The sequence below is a fragment of the Camelus dromedarius genome, chromosome 7 (genome assembly GCF_036321535.1).
Source record: "Camelus dromedarius isolate mCamDro1 chromosome 7, mCamDro1.pat, whole genome shotgun sequence".
In the NCBI taxonomy this organism is placed as follows: domain Eukaryota; kingdom Metazoa; phylum Chordata; class Mammalia; order Artiodactyla; family Camelidae; genus Camelus; species Camelus dromedarius.
In genome coordinates this window covers 50690689-50704955 of record NC_087442.1, presented here as the reverse complement: position 1 = coordinate 50704955, position 14267 = coordinate 50690689, and the positions used below count along the sequence as shown (strand labels likewise).

Here is a 14267-nt window from a genome sequence, read left to right as displayed (position 1 = left end):
TACCAGTTTTCTGAAACTATTCCAAAAAGAGGGGAAGGAACACTTCAAAATTCATCCTGTGAGGCCAGAATTAACCTGCTACCAAAATCAGACAAAGATATCACACACACACACACACAAAAAAAACAGGCCAGTATCACTGATGATCATAGATATAAAAATTCTCAACAAAATATTAGCAAAATAAGTTCAACAGCACATTTGAGGAATCATACACCATGATCAAGTGGGATTTATTCCAGAGAATGAATAAATAGTTCTAAAAATAGAGCTGCCATATGAATCAGCAATTCTACTTCTGGATATTTTTCTGAAGAAAACAAAACACTAATTTGAACAAATACATGCACCATCTGTTTATTACAATATGATTTATAATAGGAAGATACAGAAGTGACCTAAGTGTCTACTGATAATGACTAGATAAAGAAGACATGGTACATAGACAATGGAATACTACCCAGCCATAAATAATGATGATATCTTGCCATTTGCGACAACATGGATGGACCTAGAGGGTATTTTTTTACTAAGTGAAAAAGTCAGACAGAGAAAGACAAATACAGTATTATATGTGGGATGTAAAAAGTAAAACAAATGGACAAACATAACAAAACAGAGTCGTAGATACAGAGGACAAACAGGTGGTTGCCAGAGGGATGGTAAGGGTAACGAGTGAAATAGGTGAGGGAGATTAAAAGCTACAAACTTCCAGTTACAATATAAACAAGTCACAGGATGAAATGCACAGCTTGGGGAATGTAACTGTTTAATATCTTTGTGTAGTGACAGACGGTAACTAGACAATCTTGATCATTTTGTAATGTGTAGAAATACAGAATCAGCATGTTATGCACCGGTAACTAACAGTATTGTAAGTCAACTACACTTCAAACAAATAAACTCACAAAAAGAGATCAGATTTGTGATTAACAGGGAAGGAGAGTGGGGAGGAAATATAATAAAGGTGGTCAGAATATACAACCTTGAGTTATAAGGTAAATAAGTACTATGGATGTAAGGTACAACATGATTGATAAAATTAACACTGCTCTATGTTATATATGAAAGTAGTTAAGAGAGTAAATTCTAAAAGTTCTCATCTCAAGAAAAAAAAACATGTTCTGTCTTTTTCTTTGTTTTGTGTCTATATGAGATAATGGATTTTCACTAAACTTATTGTGGTCATCATTTCATATTGTAAGTCAAATCATTATGTTGTATACCTTAAACTTACACAGTGCTGTGTTTCAACTGTAACTCAATAAATCTGGAAGGGGAAGGAAGTAGAGGTGAGGATGAGTAGTTTCTGGATGGTTCTCTAGAGAAAAGGGCAGGCTGAGAAATGTTAGTAGGACCTAAGTAGGTACACTAAAGGACAGGTTCAAATGTGTGAAGGTCAAAACCCAGGCTCTGACGACTTGCCCAAACTCAGAGATGTATTGGAGGGTGAGTGAGCAGGCCTACCAGCTGCAATGAACAGATGGTCCCAGCTGCAAGGTCGTGAGAGATGCTTTTCAAACTTTATGTTTGGACCAAATTATAAAAAGCCATAAATGACACGAGGATGATGGCAGTGTTTAAGCAAAAGAGATCTGATGACTCAGAGGAAAATGAACTGAACTAGGGAGAAAACTGTTTTACGTAATCCAGTCTGAGAGATGAAGGGGTATATAAATGAGAACAGTGGCAGAAATTCACTACACATCAGTGATTGCGATAATGATGATGACTAATGTTTATTCAGTTATTTACTCTGGGTAGGTGCAGTTTGAAATATTTTAGGGCAAAATGCATTATTTCATTTAATTTTCATAATAACCTGAGGAAGCTCTTATGACCCCCGCCCCCACTTTATGTAGGTAAGCGAACATAAGTTCAAAGAGTTTATGCAGCTTGCCTGAGACACCCAGCTGGTAGACAGTGGTGCTGGGATTTCACACTGGGCTGTCTGGCTCCCTGATGCTATGCTGCTTAATGAGATTTGGTGACTTTATTCCCTTCTCACCCCTCCTCTCTGAACCACTCCCTACCACGTTCCTCCTCACCAACTCTTCTCTAACAAGTCTGGCTCCTCGCTGGTACTGAACAAACACTTTCCCAACTCGGCTTTGCTGCGCTTACTCCTCCTGCCTAAGATGCCTTCCCTCAGAGGGACACCTGGCTTTCCTTTCACCTTCTCCAAGAGCCTGCTCAGGCATCTCTTCAGGGAGACATATCTTGACCTTCCTGTGCAAAATAGCTTCCCTACTCTTCTTAGGCCTTCATCCTGCTTTACTTTTCTCTATAAAATTTATTCAACCTGACAAACTATTTATTTGATTATTTGCTGACTGTTCCCCCCCAAGTCCTATCAGAATCTAAGGTCCTTAAGAGTAGCAGATTGCCTGTTTTTCACTCTAGTGCCTATGTAAATATCAGACACAAAGTAGACCAAATAATGTGTTGAATAGATGCAGGAGAGGAACAGAGAATATTTGCTATTGGAAATTCAGTTTAAGGACATGTCCCAAACATATATCCACTAGACAGTCAATTCCATGATGTCATAGATCACATCTCTTCAGCTTTATATCTTCAGGGTCTAACACAGCACCATGATGGAATTACATGCTCTATTGACCAATGAATGAAAGGTAGCACACATGCCCCAAGCGTGATAGGTATTCTGCAGCAGACATGTAGGTAACCTTTGCCTCCACCCACCTCAGATGGCCCCTTGCTCCAAGTTTTCCTTTTGCCATCTGCTCACACTGTTTAGTTTGTGATCCAGCCAGTCGGTTCTCTGGGCTCCTGAGACATTCATTTATTTCTTGACGGGATTGTCCTCTTCTCTCCCTTCTCAAAATGGGGTTTTTTTGCCACCATTTATTGGAATTTCTTAGTTAATTATTTTGCCTTTTTTTAAAATGTGTGTGCATTTGTATATTTTCTGTTTAACTTGATGTTTTCATAATCTATACCACTCTAATATTTCTTCGTATCATTACAAGATTATGCACAGAAATGAAAACATGAATATTCAAATTCAAAGGTGAAAAAAATATTCATGATGCAGAGGATGAAGTCAAAACATCTGTGCATCAACTAGACAGGCTAAGCTACCTGAAGATTTAATTAACTGAAATGGGACTAGCTTAATATATCACTTTTTGCAAACTCCAAAAGCCCTTCTTATACCAGAGGGGAAATGGAATGTATAGCATCCTCTGAAAGAAGAAAGTGAATAAGGGAATTCCCTTAAGATTCTCTTAAGTATAAGGTTGATTGTTCTCTATTTGAGTAGCTTTCATTGAGGAATCACAAAGAATGCTGTATGAATATTTTTATCAATGTGTATCCTTTAGATAGCAGTCCCTTTCTGTGTCTATGAAATATATATTTGCTTTTCTGCTTCAGGATGCAGCTTACTAGGGAGTAGGAACCATACTTACGGTATCATCTTTAGAGATGCTTTGCTGTTTCTCATATAAATGTCTCCCATGTATATTCTGTAGACACTGAGAAGCTCAGAAAAGGTGGCTTCATGGAGAAATGAGATACCCACTTTTGCTGGTTAGAAAATAGAGCTGTAATCCGGTTTGGTGGTATGCAAAAGGCCAGAGCTGGGAGGGCTTGTGATAGTGCATGTGACGTGTAAGTGTTCTGAGAGATGACACCCTGCCTCTTAAAAGCTACACGGTTCTTACTAAAATGCTCAGTAAATCACAAGTATGATGCATGTGACAAACTAAATGAACACGAGCAGTTCACCAAAGATGAGTGATTGAGTGGGTTAACTTAATTACTCATAGTCTGATCATTTGGAACTACTCTCTACCAGGAGACAATGCTAGCTGCTATCTGAAAGTTACCAGAGGAGGCATGAAAGTGAACGGTTCATGTTAGAAACGAAATGTACATCATACGTTCAAAGTTTCCTTCTGACTTTTATAAAGTTTTTTCACTATCTCCTGATTGGTCTTGGCTCACTCTGTAAAACTCTGGCAACTTGGGATTATTATCTATTTTATTCGTCTCGAGAGAGAAAAGCTTTCACCCAGATGCAGACATCTGTTTGCTCTTAGCACTCTTGTTTCTTTCTGGGCTTGCCAACTTTGTCAGTTTAAATGTGTCTTTTAAAATATTACTTCAGTATGACAACCGAAGTTGGCTAGTGATAAAATGCGATGCTGTAAGCAGAACTGGGCAAAAAGCAAGAAAGCAGATCAGAATGGCATGGATATATATATTATACTCAAAAAGAAATTGGATCTATGAGTTCTTGCAGTTTTATTTAATAAATGTCTCTGTGACAGGATCAATTATAAGCTAATAAAAATGTATTAAAAATGAAATCCCTGATACTAAAAAAAGAATTCCCTGCTTGTTGCTTTAATGTCATTTGTCATTAAAATAATAGCCACTCAAGATAGAATGTTAAGAAAACACTAATGAATTTTTAAAAGAGAACTTAGAAGTTAAACTTTCATATGAAACACTGAAATTATTTTGAGAATTTATACATTCTTAGATTCGATGTAAAAGTTAACCTAAAGCCAGTTTAGACATGTAATTTTGTGTATTTTATAAAAATTCTAATGCTTACTTGACAATTAGGGAATAAAAATAACAATAACAAAAACAAGGCAAAAAGGGACAGTGAAAGTTTATTTTCCCGAGTGACAAAGATTTCTAACAGTATAAAATAAGTTTTCCCATAGACAAATAATAAACACTTATACTTGATTGGTGCCCTGAAGTTTGCTTGAAACTGTTTCTTTGCTAAGGCCCTAAAGCTCATAACAGAAATGGCATGTTGTCCACAGAGATGTGGACTCAGTGGTTTGGTGGATACTTTTATGTAGATATGGACTCAAAGTGGGGACATTTGGAAGTCTCATGGTGGCAGCTGATTTTCAAATATTCTAAACAGCAAAAATAATGCTATTTTTAAATTACTTTCTAGTTTAAAAACTGCAAAGCCTTGAGCTACCCAATCAGAAGTGTATGAGTGTGTGTGTGTGAGGGAGAGAGTGAATTTAAAGCACAAATTAAACCGCTTTCCTTTCTTGAGTAGTACAGCTATCAAACATTGAAAACTGCCTTTACACCGCTTTCAGGCATGCTTTAAAGAAAAAAGACAACTAGTGGGAATGAAACCCAAGTTCACAGGGGAGATTGTGGGCCTGCGTAAGTAAAAAGGCTTTATTTAGGAAGGAAACAGGGAAAGACCTAAAATGGATTGTTTATTTCCATTGTGCTTGGAAAAGAATTAAGATTCGGAATTCCAAATACCATCGGAAATGACAGCCTTTAGCTACCAGTACATAAGGAAAGGGCCTGAATATCTAAAAATTAAATCTCATTGTCAGATTCATAACAATAAACAATGAGAATATTATAAAAATGACTATACTTTTCAAAGAGCTGAATCCCTGCCATGACCAACAAATTAGATTACTCACTTTTAAACTACAGTTGTCTAATGTTGCAGGAACTGACCTTTCACTTGGAAAAAGAGTACACCACTAAGAGTAGCAGTGTCCTCTGGACTAGGTTAATTGTATGATGCTCGTGGTTCCTGAGTATAGATATATGATAATTAAAGCATTACCACACTTACTGGAATTCTTTAGTACTTTGGTTAAAAAAAAAAAAGCTTTCACCTTCCATGGCTTTCTCCATGCCTTGTATTTTCAGGAGCATGTATCTAGCTAGCATCTTACAGAGTCTGCCTGTGTGATCTCTTGTGGGCTATCTTTGAGAAAGAGTATCTTCTAACCTCTCACACAACTTCGAAGCCTCCTTTAAAAGAGGACCACCAGGTTCACTTCCAGATCAGGGCTACCAGTGGAATTTTAATGCACCAAAATTTAAGGCCACCTCCTCATCCCCACCTCAAACCATCTTCAGCTACTGACTCACATGACTTTTCTCACTTTTCCTTCTTAAAGGTAAAATTTATATCTTTGAGCAGTGAGAAACAAGTGGCCTGCTTAAAATGAAGCTGCTTGTTCAAGGTAACACATTAGGACTAAACGCTAGGTTCTAATCGGCTATTCAATCCCAAGGATCAATAGTAGGCTTTTAAATCTCACCCTGTTTTAGGGGAGAATGAAGCAACAAAGACATTGTAAATAACTGTACCAGAGAGAAGAAAGTGCTGCATTAGTAGGAAACTGAGAAAGAAGACAAAGTTTCTAGACTTCACAGCTTTACTCTGAATGAGCTTTTCTGGCCCTCCAAATGGCAAAAGTTCTAATTGGGTGGAGAAAAACAAAAGATTAACAGTACATTTTTGCCTTAAAGCTGCAGAATATGACAAGATTTGTGCTTTTTAAAAAAAGAACTTATGCTTTTAAAGAAAGGTAGGATCTGTACAAAGATGCAGTATCAGGATGAGGTATCAGAGGTTATGGTCCTACACTTGCCTGCCTATGTCTTTACATCCTCATCTTCTAGATCTGGAATTCATCCCTACCAAGCCTCACGTGGCTGCTCAGGTCCTCTTGACCCTCAAGTCCCAGACCTGGATCCTTGCTTTTGAGTCTCAGCTTCTGTCATCCTGGATTCTTGGTCCTGTGTCTGGCTCCTAACCTCTGCAGCTCTGTAGCTGTTCCCTGAAAACCTCAGGCTTGTCTCTCCCACGTGAGTGTCTGCTCATTTAGACTGTTTTATCTTGTGTTCCAACCATGAATGACTTGATATTTTTGATACAGGAAAAAACGTGGGGTGAGAGGATGGCTGTGTCTCAGGTCTCAGTTGAGTCCCTGGGATGCATCCTGCCAAGTGTGGGTCCTTGGCTTCATGCAGGAAAGAATTCAAGAGCGAGCCAAAGTTGAGTAAAGGTAAATTTATTCGGCGAGATACATACTCCCTGGATAGAATGCGGGCCATCTCACTCCAAGGGGGAGTGGCCACAAGGTGTAGAGGTTGTTAGTTTTTATGGACTCCATAACTTTATATGCTAACTAGTGGGAGGATTATTCCAACTGCTTTGAGTAAGGGTCTGGGATTCCCAGAACTGGGCATCGTTCACCCTTTGACCTTTTATGGTCAGCCTTAAAACTGTCGTGGCACCTGTGGGAGTACCATTTAGCATCTTGTTGTATTTCAGTGAGCATATATTGAAGGTCAAGGTCTACTGGGAGTTGAATCTTCCACCATCTTGGTGCTAATTGCTATCATTCTTTTAAAGGTTATGCCCTGCCCCCTTCCCTCCTGTCTCATTCTGAGAGACTGGACATCCTCCCAAGAATCTCGCTCTCCTGGATCTGCTTTCTGGACACTTGGCCACGTGGGTCTCTACTTAGCTGCTTCTTTTGTCCATCTTTCAACTTCCATCAGATTCAGACTCCTGGTCCTGGGACTTTTTGATCATCATTTGGGACTTTTTGGTACCTGATTTTATTCAGGCAAAATATAAGCCAGTAGGTTTGCTCATAGTTGATTGTTAAATCTCTACTATTTTATACGCATATTATAGTTGGCCTTAAATCAGTAAATCATAACTCTTTAACAAAGGTGGTAGAAAAGTCAAGTCATAATGCTCATTTAACAAAGCTTGGGCCTAACAGGTTCATATATGTTTAATACGTTTTCAATTTAGCTCTAAGTCATTGTCTTCAGCCATGTTTTCTGGTGGGAGAAAAGGAAGCTCTCACTGATTACACAGAATTATCACAATGGCACTAAGTGAAGGTTGTCCAATTGGCTCTTACTAGATAAATCGTCAGGTCTTATTAGGAGCACCCTGCCTGCAGTGAAGTAAGAAGGCAGAAGGGGCATGAGTGGAACACCGCCCAAGTTAGGAACATTTGTCTGAGTGAAGATCTAGACACAGAATTGGAGGAAAAAGAAAGGTAATTTATTGCTATGTAGCAAAAATCCACAGACTGCAAAAAGGCTGGGGGTTTGTGTGTGTAGGGAGTGGTATTTTTTTTTAACAATTATTAGGAAAAGTTCATTTATGATACTAAAGGAATTTGTCACTGATTATTTGTCAGAAAATAAATTATAGTCCTAAATGGCTCATATGTTCCTCTAACAAGTGTGATTGTGGATTAGAGAATCGTCTGAATACAAGACTATTAATCCGCCTCAGTATGAAGCAAAGCTGGGGATTTTCACATCTTCACAACAAACTCCCAAAGTTAAATAAACTTGTAGATTCTTGATTACAGTAAGTCAAAATTACAATGATTCAAAACTTGGAAGATATTCACATAAATTTTCTCATGTAATTGAACGTCCCATAAACAAAACCTTGAGGTTTTTTTAACTTGGATAGCATATATCTATGCTTGGACAAAAATTTCAAATGTCAAGATCAACAATTAGGTCTTCTCAGTAAAAGAACTTTAGTCATAGAATGTGAAAGCACCGAATCCTAGCCACCAGACCACCAGGGAAGGTCATAGAATGTGGAACTACGTTATATTGTGGTTTCATTTTAGTTTAGTGGAGTTACTAATTGGTTATCCAGGAAAGCGTACATTTTTAATCCAGAAAGGCTAGGTTACAAATTCAAGTGCTAGGTTAGAAATTCCATTGATTGGTAGTGCAGCTGATTTCTCTCTGAAGCTACATTTCAAAATTTGATCATTAAAAAAAAAATTGCCTTCTTTAGCACTGATCTTTAACATTTAGAACAAGAAAGAATAGGGGTGAAGAATGGGATATTTAGAACCACTGTATCCACATTTCTTCTTTCTTTCTTTTCTAGTTCTAAATCTGTCATACGATTCACTAAACTTATCTGTCAGAAAAATTCTAACTTTTTTTTTTGAATGGGAGATTTATTCCTTACTGAGAAAACATAATCTCTTTTAATGACAATGTTGTGCTTGACAAACTGGGTGAATCTCACATTAATGCCAGGAAACCCTCACTGTGACGGTAACCAGTACTCAGGCAAGTGCTGCTGGGTAAAACAATTGAACCATCAGTGCTCTTCATCTTTACCAGGAGATTGAAAGCGCAGACACAGGACAATCAGAACATACTTTTTTCCTACAGTGAGTCCATGTAGGACTTTAAATCCTTTGGGAACTTAATGAGTATACCAGCTTTTAAAGTTATTTGTTTAATAAAAATCTTTATTCTTTGAAAGTAGAATTTCAACACATAGTTGAAATTTTCTAATTTCTTGAGGCTGTAACATTTTAACCAGTATGTGTGACCAGCGTGTTCTTTGTTTTAAACCTCTAAAAATTTAACAAATTACTTTTCTAATTAAGCTGACACACATTAAAGGTTATGATGAAAGTTCTCCTATTCTCTGGTCAGTAGGGCAATCTGAGATGCAAAATGAATCACCCAGAGATAGTCAGCATCTTGTCAGCTCATCTGGGTGGTCAGGCAATTATCTCTAAGAGTTAATTTCAACCTAGTTGAATTAGGATTTGATAAATAATGAAAATGATAACACATAATAAAAAAGATGCTGTTTTTAAACTTGAATTGCGTTTTTATTATTGGGACATTAAAAGGGATAAGGATGCATTATATACTGTGTTTTCTTTTTTCATTTTAAAATATACAACATCAACCGTCTAAATTCTAAATTGCTGAAATTCAAAGATTTGATTTAAATCCCCTCCTCCATCATCAGTGTATTTTTTAAACCTAGTGTCTAAAGAAAACACAGTACCACGTACATTGGATTCAGAAAACGTGATCCAGTTCTTGCCCTTTAGTGTTGAACACTGATGTAGAAAATCTGCAACTGGACCTTGAACACGTTCTCTGAACTCCATGAGGCAAGAACCACATATGCTGGGTAATTTCCACTTCCTTGGTCAGAACTTTGCATGGAGCAGGTCATTAACTATTTGTTGATTTAATCAATGAATGATAAGGGAGAACTTTATTTAGCAGAGGATATTAAATACCAGCATGAGTTTGGATTTGATGTTTTGAGCAATCTGGAGCTATTTTATCTGGTGAATTTTGCTATAAACTGAGCATTTAAAGAACATTGCTTACTATTTAAAAGTGGCTTCCTAAGGCAAAAGCTTAAGTAATTTTTTTTCTCTAGTTCTTACTGCCTTATTTAATTTTATTAATTTGCTTCTAGGATTCTTCAAGTTCTATTCACTTTTGTCAATTCTCATTGCTCTACTCTAATTCATGCCAGTGTCACATCTAAGCAGGATAATAGAAACTGTGTCAAAGCAAGATGACTTAGATTTTAATTCTGGTTCAGTCATCTACTACCTAGATGACCTTGAACAGATCATTGTGCCTCAGTTTGCTCATCTGTGAAAGGGGACTAGTACCTTTATGTACAAAGCCTTTGACACAGTGCCTGGCTTGTGGGAAGCCCATATTAACCACCAGTGAGGATGAAGACTGCTACTACTACTATTATCACCCATTAGCCTTCTAACTAGTCTATCAGCCCCTGGTTTTTCTTCCTTTAATTCATTCTGTATAATGCTGCCAGAGTAATCTTTAGACTCCCTTTGCCTACAAAATAAAGTGTCAACTCCTGAACATGGTTTCCAGACCTTTCTTTGCAGGCAGCTCCCTGCCACCAAGCCTTCAGTCCCCAGAGTAACACCCCCAGTTTCAGTCATACTGAAATTCTTTGTTATTCAGATGTGCCAAGCTCCTTGTTGCCCCTGTGCCTTTGAAGAGGCAGTTTCCTCTGACAGCAATATTCTCTCCCTCTCTGTGTCCTGTAGACCTCACTTGGCTCACTCCTATTCATGCCCCTCATGTTTAATGTCAATCCTCCAGGCAGCCTACCTTTTTGAGATCCCGGCTCCATGACACATTGTTGCTATTTCTTGCTTGATAGTCTGCCTCCACCACTAGACTGTATACCATCTGGCTCAGTATTTTCTCTGCAGGACCCATCGCACAGAGACTGACACATACTAGATGTTCAAGAATGTTTCATTGTATAAATGAATGTATGCATGAACACGTTAGTGAATAATTTGATGATTTTTCATAGGCATCAAAGTTTATTCTTAATCTAATTTAAGCTTCTACCATCTTGCTTTATCCCTTAGGAATGGGAAACTACTTCTTTGTCCCAAATATGATACATTGTTTCATGCCTTTATGAATGTGCTAATGTTGTTCATGTCTACAATATACTCCCCTTGGCACAGGTGACAAGGTTCTATGTATCTGTAAGTGAAGAGCTCCAAGGCCATCTCTTTTGTAAAGTTCTTGCTGTAATTCCCTTCCATTGAGTAAACCATCCCCTTCTCTGAGTTATGCCTTGAGTTTATGCATGCTTCTGTGATTTCACCGTACTACACACTTTAAAATATATATCCTAACTAGAGTGTGTGAATCTTGAGGGAGAAATTCAAGCCTTATTTTTCTCTGTTTTCCAGAGCTCGCAGAGTACCTGGCACCCATCAGTATTTCAATAAGGAGAAATTGAATTGGAAGATGAATGACACAGAAGCCAATACAGGTGAGTGAGGATTAAGAAAGAGATACTGTTGAGCACTGCCATATGTGATGGAATAATCCAGAGACACGAGAATTCAAATAGAGAGTTGTAGTATACATATTTAAAATACTGCTAACCTTAGATGTAGGGGAATTCAAACATCACATGATAAGCAAGTAGAAGACCTACTGTAGTTATTTCTGTTAAACACAGAACATCGGACCCATAGTAGAATTGCTTTATTATTAGTACCAAGTCTAGTATTTGAATATCTAGTAACAAGTGTATATTGTATGAGGATATTTTCTCTCTCCAGGCTCCTATTCTTATTTGAAAACTCCTATTAGTATTGTTTTGAGTATTGACAAGTGAGGATTGAGAGTCACATTTTTAATTGGTCCTGAACTGATCACCATGAAATGTAATCATCTTCTCAAATACTGTGAATGTGATCCTAGAGCATGGCTATTATAGAAGACAATCCTTAAAACCAAACATGTTGAAAAAGTCTGCTTATCTCATGAAAGAATGGCATTAGGCAGAAGTTTTAAAATGTCAGTTACTGTTTGTAATTCAAAAGAATGAGCATGAAGTATTAGGAAAATACAAATGAAATTAAATGTGAACTATTAAACCCCAAGTACCATCCTCTCACATCCAATTCACATGTGTTTGGCAAGTGTGTGGGATGCAAAACCTTGAACCCAAGCACATTGCAAAAGCATATGTGTATGGTTTATTAAAAAACAGTTACAGATGTGTCAGACAAGCTCTAAAAATGACTCTGTAAACAGAACAAGTGGAAGAATGAAATGATACTCGGATAAGATCATGGGCTCCGGCGTCAAACTTTTGGTTCGAGACTCATTCCACCCCTTGCTCTTACAAGACTTTGGGCAAGTTACTTCAACTGTTTTCTTAGCTGTAGAACTAGAAAAAATATTGTCACTGGACTTAGTAATTGTGGACTTGAAATGAGACACTGCTTTGAACAGTATCTAGCATGTTATAAGGACTCAATAAATATTTGCTAATATTACTGGTTCTGTATCAAGGGCTATCAATAATACAAGCAAGATAGAATTCAGAGCAAATCTGTTAAGATGGTTATTTTTATTAAAACACTTATATTTATTTTCTGCTCTGTGCTTGATGCTGAGTAAGATGCTCTGGCTGAACAATTTCATTTAGCTTCACAGCGGTTCTGCATATGACAGTATTAATCCTATTTTATAAAAGAGGAGATTAAGACTCAAGGAAGCTGCAAGATTTACTCCGTATCCCAGAGCTAGTTAGTACAGAGCCAGGTTTCAAACCCAGGAGTGTTAGACTCCTAAGCCAGCACTCTACACATTTTCCTGTGCTGTAATTCAGAGTCTGATGGAAAGGAAAACTGAGGAAATAAACCCTTCTTGAATGCCTGTTCACAGCAGGGTTGGACATTTTCCATTAATCTATGATGCTTCTCAACTTTTGCTCAAAATGATTTTCTAATCTGGGAAAGGATTTAGGAAAAGGGAATCTACCATGTAAGTTTTTTCTAAAATAGCCCTGGGTTCCTAAAAGGAACAACTGACCACTGTGAGAAAGCTGAATTGATACCCCTAGTTCATTGTTAGGCACCTGTATAAAATCTGGTGGTCAGGAGATTTGTACAACAGACTGCTTCGGGGCAGAAAATTCTCCCTCTATTCTTTGGGGAACATGAATGCTGTGTAATTGGTAAGGGGAAGAGGGAGACATGTAAACTAGAATAAAGGGAGACAAGGCAGTGTCCAGAAGATAAAAGGATAAGATGAAAGAAATTTCTGGATGGCTAGAGGTCAAGGCGGAGTCTGTTAGCGGCTAATCTGTACATCTACACTGATACTGTCTTTAAGGAAGCATGGAGCTGAGCCCTCAGGAGAAGTTCTGTGTTGAATATACCTTATACCTAAAACTAACCTGACCTCCCAAGCTCCCAACAGAGTTCCTGTGCCGTGACTCTGCACCAATGCCTCAGCAGTGTCATACCTTTTCATGATGACGATTCTCATGGCTGTTCACTTGGAATTTATTGTCTCTGGTTTTAGAAAGCTAACATCTGACCATCTCCCCTCACTGCCTACCAAAAAATCCCTTTGTTCCCATTCTATTCCTCTTCTTTGTTCTGCCAGTCAAATTTGTTTTGACAATTTTCAGTGCTTCTCCTAGGTGGACCCCCCCAGTCTGTTCATGAGTGTGCTTGTATTCACTTTTTATTTGTTTGGGTTTTTTTTCCCCCCATAATTTGCCATAACATTACCTCCCCTGGCCAAGTAGAAAACCTGGAAGGTTGTGGGAAAATAGCTTTTGGTCTTTAGAAAGAGATGGAGCTTTCTCCATGCACCAGACAGGCAAGTGACAGACCAATCTCAAACAAGTAGGAAAATAATAATAATCCAAATAAATTGCAAGAATGGCCATCTAAGAGCTTACTAAACATCCAGTCCTGTGCAAAACACTTTTAATTGATTATCTCATTTAAGCCTTATGTTCTTTGAAAGTTGAAACTCTTTATTTTCCGAATTTTATTTATGAAGAAACTGAGGTGTAAGAAGGTAAGGCACAGGGTCAAAGAATCCACAGTGTTCGATGCTGGGATGGTAGTTACTTTCAGAGTAGTGACTGGAGGGGTTCGCTCTGCCTTCTATTTTGATCTGGATGCTTGTTACATAGGAGTGTTCACCAAGTGAAATTCCATCAGCCTTTCCATGCCTGATAGATACATTACACTTAAATGGTTGTTTAGTTTTTACAAACTCTAATAATAATTTTAAAAATAACTTGTTCATGGTCTCAGTGGAAGAGCTGGAAAAGAATGCACATCCTTCTGTCCCAATATCCCAGA

The 14267-nt window shown here is 37.8% G+C and overlaps 1 long non-coding RNA gene across 2 annotated transcripts in view; it reads left to right on the top strand.

Moving 5' to 3' along the window:
- LOC135321688 (uncharacterized) overlaps nt 1–14267 on the top strand; it is a 372256-nt gene that overhangs the window by 264676 nt on the left and 93313 nt on the right. For both annotated transcript variants that reach the window (XR_010381662.1, XR_010381663.1), the window contains exon 4: nt 11337–11419. This is a non-coding gene — a long non-coding RNA (uncharacterized LOC135321688). The remainder of the gene's footprint in view (nt 1–11336; nt 11420–14267) is intronic.